This window comes from Onychomys torridus, chromosome 3 (genome assembly GCF_903995425.1).
Source record: "Onychomys torridus chromosome 3, mOncTor1.1, whole genome shotgun sequence".
In the NCBI taxonomy this organism is placed as follows: Eukaryota; Metazoa; Chordata; class Mammalia; order Rodentia; family Cricetidae; genus Onychomys; species Onychomys torridus.
In genome coordinates this window covers 6,310,347-6,324,448 of record NC_050445.1, presented here as the reverse complement: position 1 = coordinate 6,324,448, position 14,102 = coordinate 6,310,347, and the positions used below count along the sequence as shown (strand labels likewise).

At 40.9% G+C, this 14,102-nt stretch overlaps 1 non-coding gene across 1 annotated transcript; it reads right to left on the bottom strand.

Moving 5' to 3' along the window:
- Nucleotides 1-414: 414 nt before the first annotated feature.
- On the bottom strand, nucleotides 415-489 carry Trnaa-agc. The gene has a single exon. It is a non-coding gene; the product is annotated as a tRNA-Ala (tRNA).
- Between the last annotated feature and the right edge of the window lie 13,613 nt (nucleotides 490-14,102).

Sequence of the window (14,102 nt, the reverse complement as noted above, 5' to 3'; positions counted from 1 at the left end):
AAGGCAGCTGCATTATTGAAAATCCATCCCAGCATGGGGGAAGGACCCATGAGATCTGCATACCTGAGACTTCTGAACAACTTATGGGTAGCCTGGCTGGTCAGTCTCTTCTCTCTACCAGTTGTCACTGTAACCTTTTAATATAAGTTGTTATATAATCTTGAGAAAGAGCCTTGTGAATATTGTCACTTCATGAACTTTCTAACCCTTGTGAGTTTTGTTTATTTCCTGGGCCCTTGAATGGTTCTTTACTTTCTGAGTTTTTGAACCTTTCTCTTCCCTCTAAGAGGGAATGTGTCAGCTTGGAGCTGACAGTAGCCACCCAACAGATGGACAATGAAATAGTCTAATCTTGAGACATTCTGTAATATGACAAACCAAGATTCACAGTTCAGCCAAGTGTTTTTGTTTGTTTGTTTGAGCTGAGGATCGAACCCAGGGCCTTGTGCTTGCTAGGCAAATGCTCTACCACTGAGCTAAATCCCCAACCCCAGCCAAGTGTTTTTAATGTTCAGTATTTCGAGTCTGCTCAAGTTTTTGTCAGAGGCTGATTTCCTCCATCTGCCGAGCCAGCCACCTTGCCAGACCTTGTAGTTTTGTTTGTTTTTGTGGCACAGGGTCTTATATTGCTCAGGCTGGCATTGAACACAGAATATAGCTGAGGTACCCTTGAGATCCTTGTCTTCTGCTTGCACTTCCAGAGCGCTGTAGTTACAGGTATGCACTACCACATCCATTTACTAGGTGCTAAGGCCTTGTGCGTGCTTGGCAAGCACTCTACCAATGGGGCATCTGCAGCCACAGTGCCTTAGATTTTTCATCACATGGATATTTTAAATGTTTTTTAACTTTAGGCTTTGGTATTTTTATTATATTTTGGAGCTATTTTGAATGAGATTGTTTCTCCGATTTCTTTCACAGCATGTTTCTTTTGATGCATAGTTAAGCTATTGCATATTAACTTTATATGCTACTACTTTGCTAGAAATGTTTACCAAATCTAAGAACTTTATGATGGAGTCCAGGGTCTTTAAAGTATAGGGTCATATCATTAGAAAGCAGGGGTAATTTGACCTGTTATTTGTGCCCCTTCACTTATTTCTGTCGTCTAATTTCTCTGGCAGAGAATTGAGGCTCTATTGAATAACAGTGGAAACTGGCACCCTTGTCTTGTTCCTGAATTTAGAGGAAGAGCTTTCAGTTTTCAACCTTCAGTATGCTATTGACTGTAGACTGTCATATACACCTTTATCATGTTGAGGCATCATTTTTATATCTGTAATGCTTTAGGGGTTTTTTTTGTGAGGAATGTTGAGTTTTGACAAAAGCTTTTTCTGCATCCATTAAGATGACCAGTAACTTTTGTCCTTCAGTCTTTTTATGCTATATTAACACTTATTGATTTATGTATGTTGAGCCATCTTACATGCCTAGAATGAAACTCACTTGGTCATAATGCATGACATTTTAAATATGTTGTTAAAATCACTTGGCACACATTTTATGGCAATTTTTACATCAATCTTTATGAAGGTAATTGATAAAATGATTTTTCTTTTTGTTGTGGTATACAGTTATACTATAACTGTAATACTAATTCTGTAGAATGAGTTTGCATTTTAATTTATATATTATTATTGTGTGCATGTGTATGATGTGGGGGGGCATGCATGTATGGGGGTCAGGGGATAACTTTATGGAGTCAGTTCTCTCTTCAATATTTCCCTGGATTCCGGAGATTGAACACTGGTTGTCAGGATTGTATCGCAAGCATCTTTACCTGCAGAACCATCTCACTGGCCCTAGAATGAGACAATGTTTTAAGGAATAGTTTGAGGAGCATTGGTATTAGCTGTTCTGTCAACTTGCTACAAATTTGAATCAGATGAATACAGTCTCACCTGAAGAATGGTCCTGATTGCCTTAATTAATGTGGGAAGACCCACTCCGAGTGTGGATGGCACGTTCTGGTAGCAGCCCAGTTAGAAAAGGATGCTGCAGAAAACAAGTTTTGGTTTTTGCCTTTTACTTGCATGCCCTTCCCTCAGGTGGAGTTGACTTACCCTGTGGTTGCTGCTGATTGGTTTGCTGATATCAAAAACATCATGTCCAGGTTTCCATCTTTAACTAAGGACCCAGCAGGTCTCCAGGAACCTCCAAGTTATTGGCATTAGATTGGGATTGCTGAGACATCCAACCTTGTCTGCTTAGTTCTCGGCCTTTTGGGGTGTGATTCAGCTATTGTTGCTATTTCCATGTAAGCCAATGTAGCTCTTTAATATGTATCCATACTGAAATGAGTATATCTAGTCATCCTCTTGGTTTTGTTCCCCTAGAATACCCTGACTGATACCTAAGGCTTCTCTGTTGGGAGATTTTATTATTGCTTCAGTATTATTGCATTTTATTGATTTGTATGGATTGTTTTTTTTCCTTAGTTTAATTTTTGTAAGTCATATGTATCTAGGAATTTGTGTATTTCTTATAACTTTGCCAATTTTTTGGAATATGTTTCAAAATATTCCCTCATGATGTGGATTTTGATGATATCTATTGTAAATAACTCCCTTTTCATCCCTAATTTTACTAATTTGGATTTTTTCTCTTTTGGTTTGGTAGTTTGTTAATCTTGTGTATGTTTTCCAAGAACTGATCCTTGGACATATCATTTATTAAATGTTCTTTTAGTCTTCACTTCATTGGTTTCCACCCTGATCTGGATTATGTCTCCCTATCTACTAAGTTGGGATTTAGCCTGCTCTTGCTCTCCTAAGACCCTGAGATGTATCGTTGGGTTATTTACTGAAGACCCTTTGGACTTTTTCTAAAATTATGTGCTTGTAGCTATCAGCTCCCCTCTTAGAACTGCCCTGGCTGAGCTTCAAGGTGCTGATAACTTGTTTTTTTCTTTCCTTTGAGTCTAAGGAGGTTTTTAAATTGTTCTGTAATTTCTATAACAACTCACTGATACTCAAAAAGATTGTCGAATCTCCATATATTTGTATAATCTCTGTAGTTTCTCTTGTTGATTTCTTTAATTAAAAACTGTGTGTGGGGTTGGGGATTTAGTTCAGTGGTGGAGCCCTTGGCTAGCAAGCACAAGGCCCTGGGTTCGGTCCTCAGCTGGGGGGGGGGGGGGGGGGGACCAAAACAAAACTCTGTGTGTGTGTGTGTGTGTGTGTGTGTGTGTGTGTGTGTGTGTGAAGTTTGAGTGTAACCTTTGTGTGTATGATATTTGTGTGTGTGATGTTTCTGAGTGTGAGAGATGTTTGTATGTGTATGTGATGTTTGTGTGTCTGTATGATGTTTGTATGTGTGTTGTTTGTGAGTGTGTGATGTGTGTTTATGGTGTTTGTGTGTGTGTGTGTATTGTTTTTTTGTGTGTGAGATGTTTGTATGTGTTGTGTTATGTTTGTGAGTGTGTGATTTTTTGTTTTATTTTTAAAGATCTATCTATCTATCTATCTATCTATCTATCTATCTATCTATCATCTATTTATTATGTATACAGTGTTCTGTCTGCATGTATACCTGCATGTATACCAGATCTCATTATGGATGGTTGTCAGCCACCATGTGGTTGCTGGGAATTGAACCCAGCCAGTGCTCTTAACCAATGAGCCATCTCTCCAGCCTAAGTGTGTGTAGTGTTTGTATGTATGGTGTGTATGTATGGTGTTTGTATATGTCTGTGATGTTTGTATGTGTATGATGTGTGTGTGATGTTTGTGTGTGTGTGTGTGTGTGTGATATTTGAGTGAAACGTTTGTGTATGATATTTGTGAGTGTATGTGATGTTTGTAGGTGTGAGAGATGTTTGTGTATGTATATGTGTATGATGTTTGTGTGTGTGTGAGTGTGTATGATGTGTGTGTATGGTGTTTGTATGTGTCTGTGATGTTTGTGTGTATGATGTTGTGTATGTGTGATGTATGTATGTGATGTTTGTGACTGTGTGTTTATGTGTGTGTGTGTGTGTGTGTGTGTATGTGTGTGTGTGAGACATGTGTGTGCATGTGTGATGTTTATGTGGGGGGTGTTCATGGCATGGTATGTATATGGGAATCAGAAGATGACTTATGGAACTGGTTTTATTCATTGGCCTTTCCAGGGCTTGAAGTCAGGTTGCCAGGCTTGCATAGCCAGCAGCCTTACCTGCTGAGTCACCTCACTGGTGTCTCTTGTTGATTCTGTTTTTCTTCCATCATAATCTGATAAGGTTCAAGAGGTGCTGGAAAGATGGCCCAATAGTTAAGACTACTACCAGAAGACCCGAGCTCAGTTTCTAGCACCCACATAGGGAGGCTCACAAATGCCTGTAACTCCAGCTCCAAGGGGTCATATTTTTTTTCTGCCATTTATGGGCACTTGCACACATATGACACACAAAGATACATTACAATAATAATTTTTTAAAAGATACAGAATTATTTTATTTTTGTTACTTACTAATACTTGATTTTTGCTGTAAAACGTGGTTGGCTTTGGGACAGTTCCATGAGCTGAAGAGAAGATAAGTATTCTTCCACTGTTGGATGAGTAGTCTATAGGTGTTTGTGTAGTTCCTTTGGCCTACTGTACATAGTAAGGCTAGGGTACAAACATTACCTGTGATTACTGTATTTGGACTTATCTTGCCCTTTATGTCTGCTAGTGCTTGTTTTGTGAAGTTGGGTGTGTCAATGTTTGCTATACATATTTTTACAATTATTATATCTTCTTGAGGGGTTGTCCCATTTATTAATATCTAGTAGCATTTATTTTTTATGACTAATTTTGGCTTGAAGTATGCTTTGCTTGGCAGGTTATCATTGGAGAAGAAATCTATTGTGTTATTTACCAAGTCTTGAGGAGAACTTTGGTAGTTGGGACAGTGCTAATCTGAGGAGGAATTACAAGTCAGGAGGCCTGGGGACAGTCTGCCACAGCATCTGGATGGCAGATGGACACAAGAGGCAGCTGTAGAGATGGGAAGTTTAGATTGCAGAGGATTTCAAGCAGCAGGGAGCTTGGGCTAGGGGTGGCCAGTGTCTTAGCCTTCTGTAATGAGGAGGAAGTGGCAAAAGATATACCAAAAAAAAAAAAAAAAAATCAGAGAAAGTAACAATAGAATAAAAAAGGAGGGGAGCATAAAAGGGGGAAAGAAAGAAAACTCAAAATTAAAGCCAGGTTTGGTAGCACAAGCCTTTAATCTTAACACTCAGGAGGCAGAGGCAGGTGGCTCTGTGTTCAAGGCCAGCCTAGTCTACATATGGAGTTCCAGGACAACCAGGCCTACACAGAGACACCTTGTCTCAAACAAAACAAAATATTAGGTAAAAAGAAAGGAAGAAAAAGAATGTGAGGAAAAGCTTTACTCTCTTAAAACAAGAGACTAAAATATCCAATTATAAAATAAATAAAAAATAAATTAAAGGTGAGTAAATAAAAGAGAAAACCATAAATGATTAAAAAAATAAATACTAAAACAAACAAACAAACAATCCAGCCAAATCTACAACAAATCTAGAGTAAAAAAGAAAGTAAGACAAAGAATTTGAGACATTTCTTCCTAGGTCCTTGACTATTAGAATGCACCAGGTGGGCAGTGGGAGCTGAGGTTTTTCGATGCTGCTCCTGACTAAACCACACTTGTAGACAATGCAGTCTTCCACCACCTGTATTTCAGAGCCACTTATGCTGTTAGCAGTGAAGCTGAGGAAAAGGCTCTCCTTGCTCTATTATCATGTTCAAAATGAAAGTGCTTTAAAATAATTTACATATTATTACATCAAGTTGCTATGACAAGTGTTTTGCCAGGTTTATCTGTTCCTTGGGTTGGTCTTCTGGCTCATTAGCTGATATCTGAATTCACCCATTTGTGATACCATTAGAGAGCTGTACCTAGCTACCTTGTTTGTTATTCATTCATGGAACAACTTGGAGTGAATGTCTTTGATTCAGTCTTTCACTTAAATCCTTGACTAATGTCAATTATATGGTTTTTACATGTTAGGAGCCTAAAAACTTCCAGAATACTCTAAATAGGGTATTAAGCATTTGTCTGTATTGATTTACTTCTTTTTAACTTAAGGATTTTATTATTTTTTATTTTTCATGTGTTGGTGTGTGACTGTATGCACATGAGTACCTAAGGAGGCCAGTTTGTAGATACAGCCCATCATGGGAAAATTTGGTGGCAGGAGTCTAGGTTGCTGATTACATTATATCTGCAGGCAGGAAGCAGAGAATGACGAGTATTTGTGCTCAGCTAGCTTTCTTCTTTTTGTTCAGTCCAGCACCACAACCCATGAAAAAAATGGAGCCAGCCACATTTAGGGTGAGCCTTCCTACCTGGCTAGTTTTATGTCAACTTAATATGAGCTAGAGTCATTTGGGAAGAGTGACTCTCATGTGAAGAAAATACCTCCCTAAGATTGGCATATAAGCAAGTGTGCAGTCCATTTTCTTCATTAGTGATTGGTGTGGGAGGGCTCATCCCATTGTGGTGCCACCTCTGGGGTGGCGTTCCTTGGTGCTAGAAGAAAGCAGACTGAGCAAGCCACAGAGAGCAAGCCTTGCAGCACCCCTCCATGGTTTCTGAATCAGCTCCTGCTTCTAGGTTACTGACCTAAGTTCCTGCTCTGACTTCCTGAAGGGGCACAGAGGTCTCTGTGCTCACAGACATGTGCTAGGGGAACCTGGAATGTTAAACACAGACTTGTTTCTTCAAGTGAAGGAATGCAAAACCTGTTTTCCAGCCAGAAAGCTGGAGTGGATGAACTTTCTAGCCTGGTAAACTGTGTTATCTGTGTGGCTAGAGACTTTTCTGGTATCAGACCTTCCTCCAGACCCTTACTCTAAATTTATTTTTCTCAGTCAGTCTATCGAGTCTATATTGTACATCTCTGTAGACTTTACAAAGTGTCTCGCTATAGTCATATCTGATCTGTATTTAGCTTACTTTCTTCCTCAAGGAGATTGTATGCTTTGTTGTTCACTCAGGATTGAGTTAACTATTACCAAAATAGTTTTCACCAAATTGTGCTCTGCTTAAATATGCTTAAAATAAACAACTTGAGCCAGAGTCTCAAAGTTTAAAGCAACACTGGTTACTGAGCTGTGTTGAGCCTGTCTTCTTGGCCTCCCATGGCTCGTCTCTCTACTGCTCCTGAAGGTTGCAGAGAGATACCCCCAACAACATGCACATACACACACGTAATGTCCCTTCATAAGGACTATGATCGGGACACATAAGATGAAATAAACATTTTCCTCCCTAAGTTGCTTTTGGTCACGGTGTTTATCACAGCAACACATCCCTAAGTAAGATATGACCTAATCTAGATAACCCTCACACGTCCTGAAGGCTGTCTCTTTGCCTACTCTAGATCCTATCAGGTTGACAAGATTAATCAGGACAAGTTCTGCCTGTTAATTTGACATCTAAACAATACTACTTTTAAATCCACAACCTTTCATTTCTTGTCTCTGTAGATTCATGGACATTTCATATTGTAAAATGTGTCAGTTCAACTTCTAAAGCCCCAATCAGGGCTCAGTAAGTAGAGAAGCTTGTTCCCAAACCTAATGAGGTGAGTTCAACCACTGGAATCCACATGGTGAAAAGAGAGAACTAACTATTCCACATTGTCCTCTGACCTCTACATTTACCCAGTGGAACTTATATAAGTAAATAAATATTATCTTTAATAATTCCAACACTGTTCAAAAGAGAGTGCAGTCTCTTCTGAGACACAGGCAATTAATGGTGAGCCCCTTAAAATAAAAACCAGGTCATATTCTTCCAATATATAACATAGAATAAATATCTCTATTTCAAAAGAGAGGAATGGGGCCATAATAAGGAAAGAGTAGACCAAAGACAAGCCAAAACTCAGCAGGACAAACACCAAGTTCTGCAGAACTGTGCCCTGGGGATCTGGAGCTCATGATGGAATAATTTTGGCTTCAAAGGACCTGGGTAGCCCTGCCCTTCCAGCTCTGCTTCCTACAGCATACATAGTCTTTCTCTTGAGCCAGAGCTACTGTGTGCATGCCACTTCCCTTAACCGACACCCCAGGGTTCTGGCATCCTTAACATCCCGGGGTTTCCTTTGCAACTTGGACTTTTCCTTCATGGCTTTATGTAGTAACCTATCAGGTTCTCTAGTCCTGTCACACATTGCCTGACCTCAGTGGCTCTGCAAGGCTCTCTGACCCCCTTTAATCTTGTGTTTTTCATGCCTGTCAAACCACTAGCATGTGGCTTCTGCTGCCTCATTTTGTTCCCAGCTGGAAATGGAGCCTGGCCTCCCTGTAGCATGGATGCAATAGACTCTTGGTGCTGACTCCGAGGAAACACTTTCCTAGACAGCGGCTTTTCAAGAGCAGGGGACTCCTTCAGGGCATTCTCTGTTCTGCTCTCTCTTTCAAATGAATTTGCATTTTTATAAGTTGGAGCCTTTGATAGATAGGTCTTGCCCTCAGGGCACATTTTCTAGAACTCCAGTGACTAGCAAGACGTGTCTCTAACTCACAGTCTTTTTCAACATGCACCTTCTCTGCAACTTAAAACTTGCTTGAGCTTGGAGAGCAAGGAAGCCCTGAGTGTGTGTAGTCCTGAGTGAATGTGTAGTGTTGACATTAGCCAGCCATGTCAAGGACCAGAGCCTCAGAACCATGTGGAAATGGCAAAGCCTCCCTGAAACCCAGGGGTTGAGGCTCAGAGGGAGGTCATGTGCAAATATTGACAGCACGTGCAGAAAGTGTCCACTGTAGCCTTCTCCCACGGGGTGTTTGTGGCCTGAAGACTGCTCCCCTCAGAGACTGCTCCTCCTGAGACCAGCTGGACCTGCCTCCTTGTTCAGCTGTATACACTAACCCTACCTCCCTAGTCAACTGTATATAATAAACACGTTGAGCTTCCTGGGTACTGATCTCAGATTCCTGGGTACTTACCCAGGTGTTTGCTTTTCTTCATATCCTCAATACCCTACTCAGGTCAAGTCCCTGAGGCTAGGCAAGGATGCAGTCCTTGAGCTCCCCCCACCTTCAACATACATTTTCACATTCCTTAAATACCATTCTGCCCCACGTGTTGCTCTTTTTCACTGTAGAACTGAATCAGATGGGTAAGAGTGGGGAACAGCCATGGCGAAACCAGGCTGCTATCCTGTCTTGAAAATTCCTCTACCCAACAAAGTAGTCCATTACCTTTAAATTCATCCTCATTAACTTCTCAGGACACAGGCAGAATGCAGTTAGGTTCTTTGTTAAACTATCACACTAAAGCCAGGTGGTGGTACACACCTTTAATCTCAGCACAAACAGAGACAGGTGTGTATCTGTGAGCTCAAAGCCAGCCTGGTCTACAGAGAGAGTTCCAGGACAGTCAGAGCTGTTACACAGAGAAACCTTGTCTGAGAAGAACACAACACAACACAACAAACTGACGAAACCTAACCAACCGAATAGACAAAGCACACTAAAATGGTCACTAGCTGAGTTCTCAGTAGAGGCTCCATCCCTTTCTGGAACCCCACGGGCCAGTCCTCCGCTGTCCTCACTGCTCTTGGCCTTCGGGCCTTTCAAACTCCCACCAGAACGGCTCTTTAAGTTCTGTGGAGAGCAGTCAAGGGGTTTTCAGCCCAAAGTTCCAAACTCTTCCTCATTCTTCTTGCAAACCAGTTTCAAAGGTCTAAAAACCCAATGGTCAGGTTTATCACAGCAACAGCTCTATTTAATTGTTCTGTTAGTTTTGTTTTAAAAGTAGAGACAGGAGCCTGGTGCCTGGCTTGAAACTCACTAGCCTGCTGGCCTCAAACTTGAGCTGATTTTGAGCTGACTTCAGTATTACCTACCATGCCTGGGTAGACATTCTTGTTATCATGAGCAGTGCCTCAGTAGAATGTGTACCTATATTTCTATTATTTTTAGTTTTTAGTTTTTCAAAACAGTTTTTCTGTGTACCCCTGGCGGTCATGGAACTAGCTCTGTAGCCCAGGCTGGCCTTGAACTCACAGAGATCCACTTGCCTGTGCCTCCTGAATGCTTGGAATTATGCCACCATACCAGACCCATATATTCCTAAAGACACAGATGTACACATACATATTTTGAAATGTACATGAGGGTTGGGGATTTAGCTCAGTGGTAGAGTGCTTGCCTAGCAAGCGCAAGGCTCTGGGTTCGATCCTCAGCTCCAAAACACAAAAAACAAAAAACAAACAAACAAAAAAGAAATGTACATGAACACTGAGAGAATAAAATTATGGCAGTAGTTTCATCGTTTAAATAATATGCCAGCTTTAAATGTTGATAGCTCGGGTGGGGAATAGTGGCTCATGTCTTCAATCCCAGCACTCAGGAGGCAAAGGCAGGTGGATCTCTGTGAGGTCAAGGCTAACCTGGTCTACAGAGTGAGTTCCAAGACAGTCAGAATTTTTCCTTTGGCAAACTGGGTTTCTCTGTATGCCTACAGGTATAGACTATGTGTCACTATGATACAGTACCCCAAATTTTGTTCTCTGTAGGATCACACTAGAAAGAGGGCTCCTGGTAAAAGCAGGATTAGAAAAATACTATTCAAGTCTGTAATTTTCACTAGTGCATCAAAAAATTTAAAACGAATGAATTTATAGACAGGCTCACTGAATAAGCCAAGGTGGCCCAAAACCTGTAATCAAGACTTTTTCAAACTCTCAATCCTCCAGTCTCAGCCTCCTGAGTCCCGGGGGTTCAGTTGTGTGCACCACACCTGGATGAACCTTGCTGAACCAAAATAATTTCAATTAAAAGGTAGTAGTACTTACTATCAGTGAGCTAGTGAAATTGGAAATTAAAAACACAATATTGCTTACATTTAGCACCCAAGAAAACGAAAAACAGGTATAAACCTATGAAAAGCATGTGAAGATCTATGTAAGACAAACTGAAAATCTCTAGTGAAAGCTATCAAGAAAGAACTAAAGAAATGGAAATGTTGTACCTATTTTGTGAAACCCCCAGAGACCACCAAGGAGCCGGTTTCCCATGCAAGCACTTAAGGGTCCTTTTATTCAGGTTCGACCTGGGCTGCCTAAGGGCAGATGGAAGGAAATGTGGTGACAGCCATGAGCCCTGGTGTAGAAGGTTCTTATAGGGAAAAACCACAAGCCGGGAATTGGCAACTTGGGATTGGGTAGAAGGGGTAAGGTGATTTTTTGAAACTATTGGTCTAGACTTTGGGCGTAAAACCATATTTGAAATCATTGGGTTAGACTTTTGTCGGGAACCACAACCTGCTGAACAGGATTATCTGGACTGCTCAGCAGGATTGTCTAGATATCTTCAAGGGTCATAAACCACAGACAGGATGTCTGCAGGAGGATACTGCTCTGTATCCATTTGAGTTGTCATGGCACATTCCTGAGCCTGTAAAGTTAAGTCTAGGTCTTCACAGGAAAGTCATTCCATTTTCATAAATAGGAAGGTGCCATAATGTCAGCTAATTATTTTCATCTATAGATTCAATGCAGTCTCAATCAAAATTCAAGAAAGTAATTTTATAGTTGTTGACAAACTAATTCTAGTGTTTTATCTGAAGAGACAAAAGGTGAGAAATAACTAACAGTACTGAAGATGGACGGCCAGAGGACTGATATTTGAGGGTCTTCCTGACATTTTCGACCAACAGCTTAGGGATAGCTGTTCCACACTGGGCTTTTTAGATGGCAACTTGGCCTGGGACTTCTGGGGAGAGTAAAATCCCCTGTGTAGGGTAGCTCTAAACTCTTTTATATGCAGTGTATATCTGATGCTTATAAAAATAGTTGGTTTCCAAATGTCTTTAGATATGCTAAGGAGTCACCTTCTCCCTTTCTTCCCTTCCTGAACCCACCAGATGCTTTTGAAGTTGTGATTTGAGTGGAATTTGTGCTGTCCTCTCCCATCAGCTTTCTCTCTTCATACTTTTCATATTCATAGTATAAATGTTATCAATCTTTTTTGTTGTTGTTTTCAAGACAGTGCTTCTTTGTGTAATAGCCCTGGCTGTTCTGGACCTTGCTTTGTAGACCAAGCTGGCCTCGAACTCACAGAGATCTGCCTGCCTCTGCCTCCCTAGTGGATTAAAGGCATGCGTCACCACTGCCTGACTCTGTTATCAATCTTTTAGCATTTAGTAATAACCTTCTCTTTAGCACCAAAAGAGATAATATCCAGTGTCTCCATTCTAAACAGACCACAGAAACTGCAAATCCCAAATGTTCTGGAGCATGTGGTCACTTCTTGAGGTCTCATTTTTGACTCATTTTTTTACCCCTGTAGTGATATTTTAATTGTGCTGAAATGTGATTTTATTTGTATGTTAATATAAAGTTTACCTGGAGATCAGAGGTCATAGTGAACCAGGAACAAAAGTCAGGCAGTGGTAGCCCATGCCCTTAATCTGATCATGTGGCAAGCAGAGTCTCTGTGTGGTCAAGGACACAGCCAAGTGTGGTGACACGAGCCTTTAATTCTAGTACCAACCATAGAGACCTGGAGGTCTGTATAGACAGGCAGTGATGAGGAAGTCATGTGGCTGGGCTTAGAGCCAATGAGAAGGCAGAATAGGAAGGCAATAAAAACACAAGTCACACAGGAAGAAGCTCTCTCTGGGGAAGCAATGGCAGTGAGTTGGTAAAATAAGGTAGTCGTGGCTCTTCACTAATTCTCTGATCTCTTTGGCTATTACTTCTGTATTTGGCTCTGTGTTTCTTATTTACTAAGACTGTTTAGAATTTCATCTACAAACCCCCTTGTCCATTTTTGCCCCAAACATGAATATAAACTGCCCTTTATTGTTCAGAGTTGGGTGGACACATGACACAGTTGGTTGTCTTCACTTGTTTGTTCTTTGGGGGCCACCACCCAGCTCCCCAATAAATCACATCAGACTTACTCTTTTTTATGAATGCCTGGCCTTAGCTTGGCTTGTTTCTAACCAGCTTTTCTTAAATTATCCCATCTACCTTTTGCCTCTGGGCTTTTACCTTGCTTTATTCTATATACCTTTTATTTCCTTCTTATTCCATGTCTGGCTGTGTGGCTAAGTGGCTGGTCCTTTCTTTTCTTGCCCTCCATTTTTCTTGCTCCTTGATCTTTTATTTTCCCAGATTTCTCCTATTTATTTTCTCTTCCTGCCAGCCCTGCATATCCTTTCTCCTGCCTTGCTATCGGCCATTTACCTCTTTATTAGACCAATCAGGTGCTTTAGACAGGCAAAGTAACACAGCTTCACAGAATTAAACAAATGCAACATAAAAGAATGCAACACATCATAGCATCATTAAACAAATATTCCACAGCATAAACAAATGTAACACATCTTCAAATAATATTTCACAACACATGACTAGCAGATATTTGCTTTGTGCTGGTGAATTAGTTTTGTGAAAGTTTTATGAGGAAATAGATAGCAAATTAAAATTGACTGCCTGATATCACATCACCACATCTGGAAGTTCTGGGGCATATCTGCCAGCAGGGACTTTATTGTTATTTTCTTTCTTGCTTACTTCACTAGTACTGTTCTATTTTTGCTCGAACCTGCTTCAAGAAATTCGATATTTTCTAGATTCTTTCCTCTGACCTCTGGAGCCCATTCTCTTGACCCCAAACATTTATAAATGAAAATATGTGTTGCTATGGAGGTGACTCAGTTGGTAGAGTGCTTGCCATACAAGCATGTGGATCTGAGTTTAGATAACTAGCACCCGTGTTGTGATGCTTTGAATAAAAATGGCCCCATAGGCTCATAAGGAGCTGCAGCATTAGGAGGTGTGACTTTGTTCAAGGAAGTGTGTCATTAGGGGGTGGGCTTTGAGGTCTCAAGCCATGCCCAGTGTGTCAGCCTCTTCCTGCTGCCTGTGGATCCAGATGTAGAACTCTCAGATCCTTCTCCAGCACCATGTCTGCCTGCATGTCACCATGCTTCCTGCCATGGTGATAATGGACTAAACTTCTGAATTGTAAGCCAGCTCCAATGAACTGTTTTCCCTTATAAGAGTTGCTGTGGTCATGGTGTCTCTCCAGAGCAATAAAACCCTAACAAAGACACATGTAGAATGCGGGGTATGGTGGTGTGCTTTTATAAACCT